Consider the following 15,690-nt stretch of genomic DNA (forward strand, 5'->3'; position numbering starts at 1 on the left):
CCTACACGTACACTATTTGAAAGAAAGAGAGACCTTATTGCATAAGTTTGTGGAGTCTCTCTTACGTGAAAAGAAAAAAGGAGAATGGAATTCCCGTCGCTCAGCTTACCAACATGGATTTACCACCGCCCGTGGTACCCAGGTTCACCCCATCGGTGAAGTGTTTCCTGCCTCACGATTTAGGGAAATTTGGATCATCCAGTTGCGGTCTTTTTGCATCGGAATGTAGGGAATTCATGGGTCTCTCGAATGCAGAGCGACTGAAGGTGTTCTTCAAACAACGCCGGTGTTACGGCTGTTTTCTGCCGGTGGTGGTAGCCGGCCATTCCAGGCTAAGAGACTGCAAGCATCTCCGGTATTGTGTGATTTGCAACTCATGGAAACATCACCAGCTGTGTGCGGCTCTCGTGAGACTTACCGAGAGCTGCTGCCCCAATAAGACACGTGAACATTGGCGTGGCGGCCGGAAGAAGATTCCCTCCTTTTTATTTCAATTTTCGTGGTGGTTTTTTTGGTATTCTGTATCTGTAGACAGGTGGGCCCACTGTCACCTAAGGTGCTGCCCTCATCAGGCAGGGCTTTGGGAGGCAAGGGCCTTCTAAGTCGTCGTCGGGTGTTCTCGTTTTCTGTTTTGACAGTCTTGTCTTTTTTGTAACCAAGTTATCTCGTCTATCCATTCAATTTTTATGTTTTGATTTTTCCCTGCCTCAATTTAAAGAAAGTTCGTCCTTACGTTTTTGTCCTCTACGTTTTATCCCCACTTTTTCTCACAGAAAATACAGTGTGCTTAAATCCCCCCAAGTAAATTCTCTTATATTTCTCTGCAACGCGCCTGCAAGCACGTCAGGTGCGTTACAACCTTCTTTTTGTTCGAAAACCAGTGTTGTCAATGAAAAAAGATTTAAATCTAAATCAAATCTTTTCGCCAAAATTGCTAAAATCCAAATCTTAAATCAAATCAAATCATTTTCTAGAATTGATTTAAATCGCAATTTAAATCATAAATCAAAATCATGAAAAAAATGATTTAAATCGATTTCGAAATCAAAATCAAAACCACTTCAAAATTTTTTGCTTGAATATAACCATATGTTTGTGAGCAAAGCAATGAGAAATCGTCATTTTCATCCACAAACTCGTAATTATTTTTTTTTTATTTTTTTGCAATTGATTGATAGCAAGGGCAAAATTAGTGTAGGGTAGAATGGGTTCAAATGAAACACTTCGTGAATTTTTGGTCCCCCCAACTAAAGTACTGATTTAATTCAGCAAAGAAGAATATAATTGTGTAGAAATTATCTATTCTTTAACCAATTTTTCAAAATTTTTGTCAGACGCCAAGTGTCACCTACGGTGCTGCCCTCACGGGCAGGATTGTAGGTGGCAAGGGCCCTTTAAATTTATGTTAACTTTAAGAAGCCCTTGCCCCTTTTTTTGTTCAGTGTAAATCAAGTAGCGAATTAATTAAGTACAGTGCCGGTCCACTTATACGACCGCCTACTCATACGACCAACCCGGTTATACGACCACCCTTCTGCTTGCACCACTTTTTGGCGCGAACAGCCCCTGTTCAAACTTTTATGCCACTAAATGTACCGACAGTTGGATTATTTTAATCCCTTTTCGAGGTCTATTTTTTTAAATGACAATTGACCTTCATTAAGATGAGAGGGCTGGACTTTTTTGAACAAAAGAGCATTACGTCATCCAGTGTTCTGTTGTAAGTGGATCAGAACGCATCGCTATTGTACTCGTGAAGAATGGGAAAAGCAAAAGAAAATTTAGATCCGCGTAACAAGACTTTTAGTGCTAGACAACGTGACGGTTTTAAAGTTAAGAGAGTAAGAGCTCCTCTATCTGTTAAAGATAAACTGAAGGTTATTGACATGTTAAAGAGTGGCAATTCCCAACGTAAAATTGCGATCGAGTTCGACATTTCAAAATCCCAAGTGCAGCAGATAGGAAAAACCAAGATGAAATTTTAAAAGGTGTAGATAGTGGTGATTTAAAATTATCGGCTAAGGTAACGAAGAGATGCGGCGAAGGTTTACAGAGATGCGCAATCCAAAATTTCGATGCAAACCATTGTCGATTTCACGTGCACACATTCAAGCTCGTGCGTTACGTGAAGCTGAAATCCGTGGTGATTCTGGGTTTTCAGCATCGGATGGTTGGTTCCGAAATTGGCGAAGGCGCTATGAAGTTGGCGCGAGCATTCGCCTTTACGGAGAGGCTGGCGATGTCGACACGGCCGCGATTGAGCCGGTTATGCGTGAATTGCGTGTCCAGTTGATCAATTATGATCCGAAAAACATTTTTAATATGGACGAGACAGGGTTGTTCTACCGCGCCATGCCTTCGCGGACTTATCTCGCTTACAACGATAGTCGGAAAACAGTTAGAGGGACCAAAGCATTGAAGGCAAAAGACCGTGTCACTCTAGTGTTGTGCGTCAATGCTGATGGTAAGTTAATTTGACAAATGCGTTGATGATTGCAAACCGTTTACATTCAAATTAACTTTGAATTTTTTAGGGACCTGCAAAGTAGACCCTCTGATTGTCGGCTCAGCCGTTAAACCTCACTGCTTTCGTGATTCACCTTGCCCAGTCCCTTATATCAACCAAAAAAATGCTTGGGTTGATTCGTTGGTCTACCGACATTGGTGGGAAAATATTTTTTTGCCTGCCGTTCGTGACTGGACAGATGAGCCCGTTGTTCTTGTTATGGATAACTTCTCGGGCCATGATGTGAGTTGTGAAGATCCTACAGGGCAGGTAAGTATTTATTTTTCTTTCCTTTTAATTCAGTTTTCTAATTCTAAATGATAATTTTTTCTTAGGTTTCTGTCTTCTTTTTCCCACCCAATTCAACATCGGTTCACCAGCCACTCGATCAGGGAATCATATCTGCTGTCAAGATCGATTACAAAAAGCGAATGCTTTCAAAGTTCATCGAGGCATATGATGACATCGAACGAATCCAGCAGTTAGCCAGTACAATAAAAAAGGAAGAAAAGGACTCAGTGTTGGTTGTCCAGCTACCATTTTAGACGCAGGCCAGATTATTCGCCAGTCATGGGACAATTTGTCTGAATCTGTCATTCTTAATTGCTGGCGTCATTCGAAATGCCTTCTACATTTGTCCGAGACTTCAACACCTGAAGCTCGCCCGGTTAGGTCTAAGCAAATTGAGTCTGCCGTTCGCGAATTGACCAACGCTATATCTAACGTCCATGTTTCAGCCGGCTTTGCCGACTTAATTGACGGCAATTAAGCCCATCTAGTCAATAGGTGGATCAATCTTGAAGATGACCCTGAAATTGTTGCAAATGATGATTTGCTGCTAGTCACAGAGGTCGATGAGTTTTTAAACGCATCCGTTGGAGATACATTCATGTCAATAAGCCAGTGTGATAGTCAGCCAATTAGTCAGGAAGATATGTATGATCCCGAAACCGACTTGCGTAATAATCTGTTGAAATATGCTGTTGAAGCCATTACTATGCCTATTAATGACCCTGTTCTTCTTGAACTTGCCCAAAAGTTGCGCGCCCATATCCTAAATGTTTAATTTTTTTATTCTGTTTGTTTTCGTCATGGCGTATTTTTTCTAGTCTTGTTTCTATTTGATTTGAGCCTACATTTTTAATATTTCATACACTTTTGTACTGAGACAAGCCAAACGATATCGCATCATATCAAATTTTAATCAGTCGTCACCTGCTAATTACTACTATAGCGTCCGACCACTCATGCGACCATCCGGTTATACGACCGCTGCACCAAGTGGTCGTATAAGTGGACCGGCACTGTACCCCCAGTCTCTCTCTCTCTCTTTGTCCCACGTTAGTGGAAATTGTAGCCCCCCTCATTTCTTCAACCCAGAATAAAGCCGTTCGTTTTTCCCCTAAGTCATTTTCATCCTCATTACATCATCCTCCTCATTTCATCTCTGCTCCAACGTCTCCATTGCACGTAAGCGTTAGGAACACCAAGAGCTAGATTTTTGTTTTAATTGACCCCGCGTTTCAATTGGCCCCATCCTCCCAAACAATCAGGACAAAACTAAAAGTATCAGGCGCGATTCCCACAATGATCGTTATATTTGAGAAAGAATGATGAAGATTCTGTAATTTGCATTAAAATTTAGATTTTTTCAAAAAACGGTGATTTTGATTTTAAAAAATCACAAAATTTGAAAATGATTTAAATCAAAATTAAAATCATGAAAAAATTATTTAAATCGCGATTAAAATCATTTGTGATTTAAATTGCAATAGATTTTGACCATACTGTCGAAAACAAGGTGGCTTTTTCCACAACGGTCAACTCCCCTTGCTTGGGGCACCAGAGGGGTGGCTTTTTAGAAAGTCGAAGGCCATCGTTTCTCTGTTGTCAGAGATCTCGATTCTTTACAATTCCATCATCGATGTCGACTTTTGACTTGTAAACTATGCTGTAATTGTAAACTTCGTGTAGGCAGCCAGGGTCGCTGCCAAGCAAAGCCTTCTTGGTGGCCGATATCGGCAATAGCCGTTGTTCAAATTTTTCACCCTGTAGAAGCAGACGCCATTATTGTGTCAAAGTCAGTTCAAATAAATCAGTGATAGAACCTGCCTAAGTTTAACCCTCAAAAGTATTTATCGTAGGTATTAAAGTAATTATTGTTACAAGTTAACATTAATACTTTTGAATATGGAGAAAATTTCTAATCGTCAATTCTTGAAGCCTAAAAAATCTCTCGATTTCAAGTTGTGAAGTGTTTGGAACAAACAACAACGAAACTCTCTAGCATCGGTCTTCATCAAGTCCAAATTGGGTGAACTTTTCATAATTTGAAATGCTACAAGATGGAATAGTTACTACGATGGATTGGTGAAAGTTGAACATTTCATAAATGAAAAAGATGATGCCCTGAAAGAAACCTTCGAACATTTTAAAATCACTAAGCTGACTGCTGTTGAAAAAGAGTTCTTAAAAGAATTTGTTTGGGTATGAAACCCCTCTCACAAGCATTAGATATTTTCCAGAATGAGGAAAGTATGTCACTTGGATGTGGAATGCCCTAAAACGGTACTGAAAGAAAAACTGATTGATATGGAACAACAGAGAAGCATCTGTCATTGTATGTCTCTGGTCGGCTGCTTACTGAATAGCATAAGTGCTAGATTTGATCATCTTTTCCTTGAAAAACATTTACGATTGGCCTCTCTTTCTGATCCACATCTTTGGGTACGAGATAAGGAAACCAAATACAGTGACACAGAGTTTCTGAAGAACGAAGTTCAAAGACGTACTGCTGCCGCAGTCGAGTTACAGTCAGTAAAATTTCACTTCTCATTCATTCTATATATTATTTTTTTTCTACCAGGATTGACAGTGAAGCTGATAGCTCACCAAACAGAAAAAGATCAAGTAAAAGCTTTCTCAGTGCTTTAAAAAGAAGATCTTCTACCGAAGTAAACGAGGCAGATCGTTTTTTAAACGAAAGTTGTCTTAAAACCTCCCCAAAGGACTTGGATCGTTTTCCGACCATAACATTTTTTTTTGTGTATGATTTTTATTAACAAGTTCTTAGTTTAGTATGTCATTTACCCTTTAAGTAACAATAAATTTAAAAAAATTTGAATATACAGGGAATTCAACAGCGCGTTACCCTACTCCGCTGTATGTGAACGGCTTTTTAGTACATCCGGATAGTGATGGCAATACTAGGTAGTATTACCTAGTTTTACCTAGTTACCTAGTATTACCTAGTTTTTTTTTCTCTACTTTTACCTAGTTTTTCGTCCATTTTTCTACCTAGTAATAGTAATACCTAGTTTTTTAAAATGATTACCTAGATAATTACCTAGGTAATTTTGATTTTTATGCAGCGTTGTCAAAATAATGGCAACGATGTTTTTTATTCATTTTTATGTGACACACTTGATATTTCTTTATGCAGGCTGCTCAACGTTTTTTCGCGCCCCCAGTCCCTCACCACGTCTCATCCCTCACAGTCTCACCACGTTTTCTTCAAGATTTTTCACAACAAATTTTAGACTAACTAACTATTACTTTGCCAATCACAGTTCACACAGAGATCTTGCTGTCTGGTTCTGATTCAGAGCATACGCAGCTCTTCAAACGAAGGAGACTTGTTGACACTCCATGTCCAGCCATGCGTTGCAAAACAAGTGTCGTAGAATTAAAAATGGAGATTAAGGATTACTTGGATATATTGGACAAGGGAGAGTTCGATGCGGAAATTGACCCCTTTTCTTTCTGGACCGAAAAGTCAGGGAGGTTTTCCAATCTGTCTGGAATAGCATTGCAATATCTGGCCATGCCTGCAACGTCTGCATCCGCAGAGCGACTTTTTTCTTGCAGTGGACTTTCTTGCAAAGACAAAAAAACAAACGTGCATCAGTTTTACTAGAATCGCAAACGCTTTTCAGAATCAATAAGAAATTTGACATAAACCCTTAATCTGTTTTCTTTTTTTCAGTAATTCAAATAAAGGAATACAAAGATATTCAAAATCGAAGTCTATGGTAATTTTTTATTTGGTATGGGTACTGCAGTTTACATTTGATTTTTTGGGAAATTAAACATTTTTGAAGAACCTAGTTTAAAAGTTGTACGTAGTTTGAATTTTGAAACTAGGTACCTAAATAACTAGGTAATTACCTATTAAAAAATTTTACCTAGTTTTTTAAAGTACTTTTACTAGTAACTAGTACCTAGTTTTTTTTGCAATTACCGTACCTAGTTTTTGCGAAAACTAGGTAAATAACCTAGTAATACCTAGTTTTGTAAAAAAACTAGGTAATACCTAGTTTTGTAAAAAAACTAGGTATTTTACCTAGTAATACCTAGTAACAAAAAAAACTAGGTTGCCACCACTACATCCGGACTAGTCTTTGTACCAAAACAAACTTGTTTGTCGGACTCCAACTCCGATAAATCGTCGTCATGAAACAAAACGGTATGTCATGTAGAAAATGGAAGAGTTCTCCATCGAAGACTCGCCAAAAATAAACAACTCGGTGTAGTATTTGATATTTCATTCACTCTACATTTGAGTTTTTGCTTACAGGAATTCAATATTACGCTCTTACTAGACAGTAGGAAGAAAATTTGAAAAATTACACTGTTGTGGACAAGTGACATAGCCACACCACATCCTTGTGGTGTGGCGTCGTCACTTGTTGTCAGATGTATTATGCTTTCTCCGTTAGACGATTACTTTAAAAACTTTGAGCTTGAGCGTACGTGAGCTTGAGCTAAGCTCAGGTTTCGGTGAGCTAGGCTCAGCTCTGGAATTATGTTAAGAAGTAAATGGAAGGGAAAGGATGGATTTAAATTATATATGAATTATGCTGCCAAATTATATTCTGGGGAAACAACTATAGAAATTTCACAAGTAAAACGTTCAAAAAATATATGAAAATAAATTAATGTATTTAACTTTATTGTAATGAATTACTGCCATCTAGTGGGAGAATATTTGGATTTGAAATTGGAGTATTCAATATTTCAAATGTTGAAATAAATAGTTTTGGTGTTTCTGCAAAAAACGTAGATTCTTTTTCCTAATTAAACATTTGTAGGTTATGTTTTAATATTTGTATGCATATAATTGGTTACTTTATTTTTCGGTGTTGAAAAATATTGTGGTGTTGATGGTTCTTTTGCTAATTCGTAGTTTGTTGATGAAATTATTGTTCTTTCAATTAATTCCTAAGTGTATCTTATTAATTTATTTATTGAAATAAAATTTGAAATTATATATCGATACATCAGTGAGAATTGATAATTTATCAAAAGATTCTCTTATGTCAAAGGCAGCTCTCTTTTTACATTGGTTTATCTAAGCTATTGTTATTTTCTGTGAAAAGAATAGAAAAATTACAGGTAGGTGAATTTGTTTATATAAATTTATTTTACCTTTTCTAGTTCATTGGTTTTTTCTTGTACAAATTTTGGCATTTAATTTGCTACGGTAAGTTCACTTTTAAATTTTTCAATTTCCGTTGATAAATCACATAGATGAAGTTTTAATTTTGTAGACCAGTGAATTTTTTTGACATCTTTACAGGTGAATTAATATGCAATATATGTATATTGAAATTGTAAATAGTCTATGTTGTCACATATTTTATTTTATTATTGAATAATATTGTGTTAATATGCATTTATTTTATTGTCAATTAAATTTTTTATTCTACGTGTTTTTTATGATAAAGAAATGCAGTACTAGTTCTTGAATATATTGTATTTTTTAACAATTTTGTGTTTTATTTACATATTTAGTAGTAGTCTACGCTTGTTGTTCAAAAATTGGCCAATACATTTCATTGCTAGCTTACGTATGAGTTCAGGTGTGGCTCCATTTCAGTTTTTCCAAGCTTCAACAATGGATTCTGTGAATTTTAAGGTAAAGGGTTTTGTTATTTAATTAATTAAAAATATCGTGTATTGTAATTTACTTACTCTAGATTTTTTCTAGATGCTTTTGTTCCATCACAGCTCGTGGAATGAATTCTGGCTTTCCTCCTTTTGATGACTTTTTATGAGTTATAGAACTATTGTTATTAATAATTTATACATAAAGATTTAATTATAATAAATACTTACTTTTCAAATATTTTTCAGTGAATATAGATGTTGTAAGTTCGCTTACAAATTTATTCATTAAAGCTGAAGAAAAAAAAACTTCTATGTGAATCGAAATCATCTTTAGTTTCCATAATTTTAAAACTTCAAGCAAATTTAGCAAGAATAACAGAAGAAAACAAAAATAACAAGTTCAATATATATGAAAAATCTGCGTATTAAAAAATGTAACAAATTTTTACTCGATATCAGATTGCTAGTGAAAAATACAAAAAAACAATTAGAGGATTTAGAATTAAATAAGGTAAATAAAGTAATTCGACTTAAAATTAAAATATATATATATCATTAACACTAAATTCACATCAAGAACCAACAAATAGAAAAATTGGAAAATGAGAACGGAGAGCTGAAGTTAACAATAAATAACCCAGAAATAGGTAATCAACATTTCTACGACAAACATTTTGAAACATTAACAATAAATGATTATACATACATAATTAACAGAGATAGAAGAGATGAAAAAATTTCCAAATGAAAACGGGATTCGACAGGAAATCAACAACAACGAGGAATTCATAAACAACGAAGAAGATTTAACTATAAATAATTAATTATCTGATGATGAATCAGATTTAACAATTGAAAACATGGAATTGACAGTAATAATTACTACCTAAAATTTTAAGATTAAAACTAATGACGTGACTAAAATTTAATTTTAACAGAACTATCCACTCACTCAGCCATTTACTATCCCTATGCGTATGAAAAAACCATTGAAAAAAAGGTAAACGAAATCGTCTTAGAAGATTGGAATATAGAAACTATAAAAAATTCCCACTACACTATTTTTAAATTCATGAGTGAATTTACGTCGTCATTGTAAACGATCTCCAACACAGTTAATCAAATGGAATTTAAGATTTTGCACTAGATTACCTTTTTTTGCATTTGAAATAAAACTTTTCAAGCTTATCACGGTCTACCCCTATCTCGTACCATTTTTATCTCGTACCATCTATCTCGTACCGGTACGAGATTGGAGCCCCCAAGAAAGCGGTACGAGATTATCGGCTCGTGACAGAAAAAATCTTCTATGTCGTAGAAGAGCCACTACTCTAAACCAACCGCTCGGCATTGCTCGAAGTAGTGTTGGCGATAGTGTTGGCGACTATCTAAACTTTTTAACGATTTATCGATATTTTTTGATAAATGTTAGATAGTCGATATTTTTAGATAAATCGTTGTAGCGATACTTTTCAAGTAGTTTTACCGATATCCAACAGATGACGTATTGTAAAAAAATTGTGCAAAACAAAATTAAAAATAAAGTTTTTACCTATAGGTGGATTTGAACTCCGAACCTTTTACATGCGCATGCCGTCTTCATCCACAGCGCTTTTGAATCGGTATTTAAAGTTGCTTTGCAAAGAACAAATCTTTTGTTACCGAATATCGATATAAATTGCACAATACAAATCTGAACTGATCATCGTCTGCTTTTCTTAAGGCTAAACAGTATGTTGCAAAGTTAGTTTTATGTATATCATTTTATATTTATATTTACGTTTATAGTTTTATTTTGTTATCAGAAATATATGGTGCATCATTAAATTTATGTGTTCATTGTTATTGTTCCTTTTTTTTAATGCTGTGTATTTAAGAAAATACAACTGTTGCCTTCAAGTTCTACCATCTGTGTTTTAAACTTCGATAGGAAATAGAAAATAGTAAATGTAAAACCTTGAAATTATAAACGATTACGACTGCCAAATCATCATTTTCCCATACTAATTTGCTTTAAAAAAAAATTAAGTTGGTTATCTGGATCGAACATGAATTCTTATCATCATGAGCATCGTCTTATACCACTATGTTATTCAAGTTAGTAAATATTATGTAAGTTGAGGATAATTCACTATTGTTGGTTAATATCGATACAAATTGCAGACAAAAAATCTAAAATTATCATTGTCTGCAATACTATATTTAGCTGGATAGCAAATTTGTTCACTATTGATAACAGGGTTGCCTCCGCAATTACTAATTCTTTTTTCATTAAAATACTTATTCAAATTACAAGAAGAAACATTATAATTCAAAAAATATAGGTCTGTTGTGCAACCGATTTCTAAAATCCCGTCAAAAAACATTTAAGCAAGGTTTTCCCAACAAAATAAAAACGTTGAGATATAAACTGCGCTTAGGTTTGAACCTAGTGAATGAGAATGACTAGACTTGTATTATACCACTGCGCCAATAATCTATAGATTGCAAGCAGTATAACAAACATTTATTGTTATTGGGTAGTATTAATACAAATTGCAGACAAAAATCAAAAATTATCGTCGTCTGCAACACTATATTTTACTGGATAGCAAATTTTTCCGATTGAACTACTGTAAGGAACGGCCAGCCGCGAACCTTTTTACCACCGCCGATTTCACACCTCCGATGTGCGACCTTGGTTCCCACGGAGAACCCTAACCCGAAAACCCTCACCCGGCACCTTTTTACACTTCAGTGTTAAATTTACACTAAAATATTCTCAACCTTTCCCCGTATGTTGAATTAAACTGACCTTGTTCTCCCGTATAAAATGTCCCCCCAAAACCCTAACGAATTCAGTCTTTTTCTAGTGCTCGACTCGACAAGTTCTTTTAATTTTGTAAGTGTAAGTGTTGTGCTAAATAAACTGTTTTGTGCCCCGACCCGCCGCGTTCTACTCTACCGCCGCTAGTTATCACGATGCGCACACTGTAAGTCTACCTAAAATTCCCCTCTCTATCTCGTCTTATTTGGGAAGCCTACTCTCACTCGGAGAGTCAAGCTTCACATTGGTGACAGTGAAATTCGAACCCCGAACCCCGTTAGAGACTTAAATTTTCCTATATCTTTCCGGTACCTCAGATAGCGCCACCTTTAATTTTTCCCACATTGCCAAATATCTATTGATTTTTTACCAATAAGCGCCACTACTAAAGGAAATTAGAACTTATTGCCTAAAAAAAGTAAATGGATAATTTTACAAAAGTATTTCGAAGCGCTGGGAAAATAGTTACAGGATTCACAACCAAAAATAAAGTAGCCAGAAAAAATCAGGGCCCTACAAACGAAATAGTCTATTCTCAGATACAGCCACAAATCGCCCCAGATAACGAATCCCCTAGCAATATTGTAACAGTATGTTGTATTGACGGTTCACAAGACTAAGACTGCCCCCTGATACACGACCACGGGGGACTATATATGGGGGGGAAACACTGACGTCACACGTCCGGTAGCATTCCATACCGGATCACATAACGTGGTCATTGACCACGTGACATCCCCCCCTCTAGCTGCATTCGTCCCCGAATGCATTACAAAAAAAAACAAACATTACAAAAAAATATACCGAAAGAAAACCGGGAACATTGGTACATGATATAGGCCACATGACACCCCCCAAAAAAACATCATCCTTTTTTTTCGGCGGTACTCCACCGCCGCGCACGTCGCTTCTTAGCTTCTTCTTCTTCGAACTCCTCCACTATCCGTAGGCGTTCCCGAAGGTCGGCCCTATTAACGTCTCCTTTTCTCCCGTGGCACCACTGGATGCTGAACACAGCCACACTGGCCATGAACAACGCTGCTCCCACACCCCATAGCTCGAATGGGTATGTATGATGTTCCGCCGCTCGTTTTTCCCTCTCCGAGTCGTCTACTGAGTCGTCTACCGACCGCAGTTGAGTAGGTGGGAAAAGTTCCCCCATCCGCGGTCCTAGTAGTCCTAGCAGAAGGAGAAAAGCCCCCACTGCCACCTGCGGCATTTGTCCGTATCGTACTGGTGGCATCCGGACTCGTGTCGATCGACGCACCTGATCGTCCACCCTTTCATTTCGAGCTTCTTGCACCTCCTCGTCCAGGGGTATAGTCTCTCTAGTTTCAGCCTCTCGGTCACGGATGTCCTTTCCCCTGGCCTCTATTGTCTGCCCTACTGCCGTACACAGTCCTAGTTGGTCTCCGGGCCACGAAAAATAGTCGCCATATTCCACTAACACTTCTCGGATCTTTTCTCTGTCTGTCGGCATTAATCCTTCTCCAATCCTGCTGTCAAATTTGTGCTCTCGGCGCGCTTTCTTCTCTGCCTCTGCTGTCGCGACGGCTACTGGCGTGTCTCCCTCCTTTTTTCGGTCACTGGCTCGATTATTCCTAACACCGTCCCCTCTTCGATCCATTGTTTGTGGTCCGATAAGTGGGTTATCGCCATCTGTCCGATTGTTCCCACTCCGCTAACTAGGACCTTTCCCGTCGACACCCTTTTCGTCCTCTGCAATGCTTGGGATGGTTCCACCAGTGCACCTTCGCCAAACCCATTCAATAATTCAAGGGATTTTACAAAGGGCTACAGGTGATTAAGAAATAAAAATAAAAAAATTGGATGCAATAGTTTCCTCACAAACCCCGGGTGTGTAAAGCATCTGATCAGTAGGGACATAATAAAATTCTTTAAGAAACGGGCCTAGAACATACGACGCGAACCTGGTGGCAGTCACGAGCATCGCCCTTTGGCCAGTATAGGCGATCGCAGTCTTCCACTTCGTTGTCTGTGCTATTAGTGTTTCCTAAAATCTTTTGATTTTTTTAGGGTTACAGGCTACTGAAACCATGTTTGAGTTGAAATCAAAGCCGAAATCGGCGTTTAAGAACACTGTTTATTTTTCCCAAGAAAGAAAAGAAGCTGAAATTAAGGCACAAGAAGACGGCTTGAAATCTGCAGACAAGGCTTTTCCTAAAGAGTCACGAACTCCTGCTAACGAGGCAGCGTACAAGCTAAATTATAAGATGACATGCAACGTTTCCTTTGAGCAGAATTTTCAGCCATTCAATCTACTTCTGAAATCATTCAGAAAGTTTTACCAAACTGGTTATTCAGAAGTCACTTAGCGTTTTGACCTGAAGGACGAAGTCTACGAATTTTCTAGTCTAGTACAACCGAAGAATGCCCGAAAGTTGAATCCTGCCTCACTTGCTGAAGTTTTCAAACGTTTCCCACAATTGAAGGAATCTTGTGATCCTAATTTGGCTGACAGCGAATGGAGGAAACACGCAAGTCTGCCCTTATCTCACTTTGGCGTCACAGATCGCTATGCGTTGTATAATATGAAAGTTGACGATTATTGGAAAGCAGTTCTCTCTACTCTAAATCCTTGCGGTGAACCCGTTTTCCCTAATCTAACTGAGTGCATGTACCTCTTGTTATGTTTGCCATTTAGTAACGCATCAGCCGAGAGGGTATTTAGTCATTTGAAGGAAGTCAAGGATGATAAGCAAAATCGGCAGGAGACTCCTACTACTGATGCAATTCTCAAAGCAAAATTTTGGATGTTGAATGAAGAAAAGTCAGCTTCAAAAATCCAATTTCCAAAAGAACTTGTCATTTTAGCCAAAAATGTTAAATCGAACGCACCAATTATCCATGAATAGTGCGCCGTTTTCCCTCATTCGTTAACACAGAATACCAAATTTAGAAATTGTTTTTAACACTTACAAGCAATGTTTAACCTGTAACTTTAATTTGAGTGTGTTTTAATTGATACATAAACAAGAATTAACGCTTTTCAACCTTTTAAAACGTTTTTTTGTATTAAAAACTAAAAAAAATTTGGTGGTGATTTTTTGGTGTTTTTGACTTTGGCGAATGGTGATTTTTCCGAAAATCTGGCAACTGTTTGGGGATTTCGACTACCAAGCAAGTGGGCACACTGAGTAATACTGAAGTATTGGGTTCAAACCTGATCGAAGTATATTTTTTAACGTTTTTATTGTTGGTCTGGTTGGCTTTCCCTAAATAAAATTAGTGAAGTATTACTTAACTACATGTTTGTCAGACAAGATATAGAAATACTACTACTAATCTTTACTAAACTTATACTAAACTTTTTCCTAAACTTTAGTTTTTAAGTATAATAATTGATGATTAGTAAGGTATAAAGTAACTTTACTTCACATAAACAGTCATATTACACATAAACTCCATATATATAATTAAATAAAATTATGTTACTTTTCCTAGATTTGAACCATATATCATACTCAGCAATACAGGGCTATACCACTGAGCTACCCAACACTATGTTACATACATTTTTTGCTGATTATTGCACCATTTAATACATATTGCTATTGGAAACATTGCCTTACTATGTTTCGCAACATTGTGAGTCTGTCAACCAGTAGATGCAGATGAACCGTTCTATTTATATTACCGTTCTATTTGTATTTGTGTCTCTGAATTCAGTACAAGTAAAGTAAAAACAAAATAACTTTGATCGGGTAAGATAGATTTTATCCAAAGTTTTATTACCGGTAATTCATAGTTTTTAATAGTTATCTCAGATGAATTATCATTCATCTCAATATTCATACTTGATGTATGGTTCACTTCTTGATTGTCAATGTTTTGGTTTTCATCAAGATGTGTTTTTAATTGTTCGGATTTCATGTATTTTATTTCTGTAAATATAAATTAAATATAAATGTAAATAATATATTATTAGAAATATGTAATAGTTATAAATATTTATTACCTGATTCCTTTTGTTCAAGTTTTAATTTCAGTTTCTCGTTTTCTTTTCTATGAGTTCTACTTGTTTCTATTATTGCATATTATTGATTAAGTTAATTTTAAATATTTTTACTGTATACTAAACCTATCTACCCTATTTAGTTCTGATTCCTCAAATTATTTTTTTATTTTAAGCTATCTTCCTGAAAGCGAGTAAAATTTTTTCAAAAATTGGTTTACGTAAACATTGAGTTAATAATACCTTGTATAATTTTTTTGTACAGTTATCTGAAACTGTTTTTTTGTAAGTCGATTACTTTTTCCAATAGAGTTTTATTTAATTCTGACATCAATTTTTGCTTTTCGATTGTACTCATTTTATTTTAGTTTAGTTCTCCTTGTGTTTTGAATTTACTTTACAATCAATTTACTCTACTATCAACTAACATACTTTATAATAAAGTAATGTTAATTGATGTAAATAATGTTAATAGCTATGAAATGTATTTATATATTTTATAAGATTTATAAA

At 36.2% G+C, this 15,690-nt stretch overlaps 2 pseudogenes; both read left to right on the forward strand.

Annotated features, from left to right (window-relative positions):
- Positions 1–1,684: 1,684 nt before the first annotated feature.
- Positions 1,685–3,572, forward strand: LOC123474382 (annotated as a pseudogene).
- A 9,674-nt stretch (positions 3,573–13,246) lies between these two features.
- Positions 13,247–14,352, forward strand: LOC123474196 (annotated as a pseudogene).
- Positions 14,353–15,690: the final 1,338 nt, after the last annotated feature.

Source organism: Daphnia magna, linkage group LG7 (assembly GCF_020631705.1).
Source record: "Daphnia magna isolate NIES linkage group LG7, ASM2063170v1.1, whole genome shotgun sequence".
Taxonomy (NCBI): Eukaryota; Metazoa; Arthropoda; class Branchiopoda; order Diplostraca; family Daphniidae; genus Daphnia; species Daphnia magna.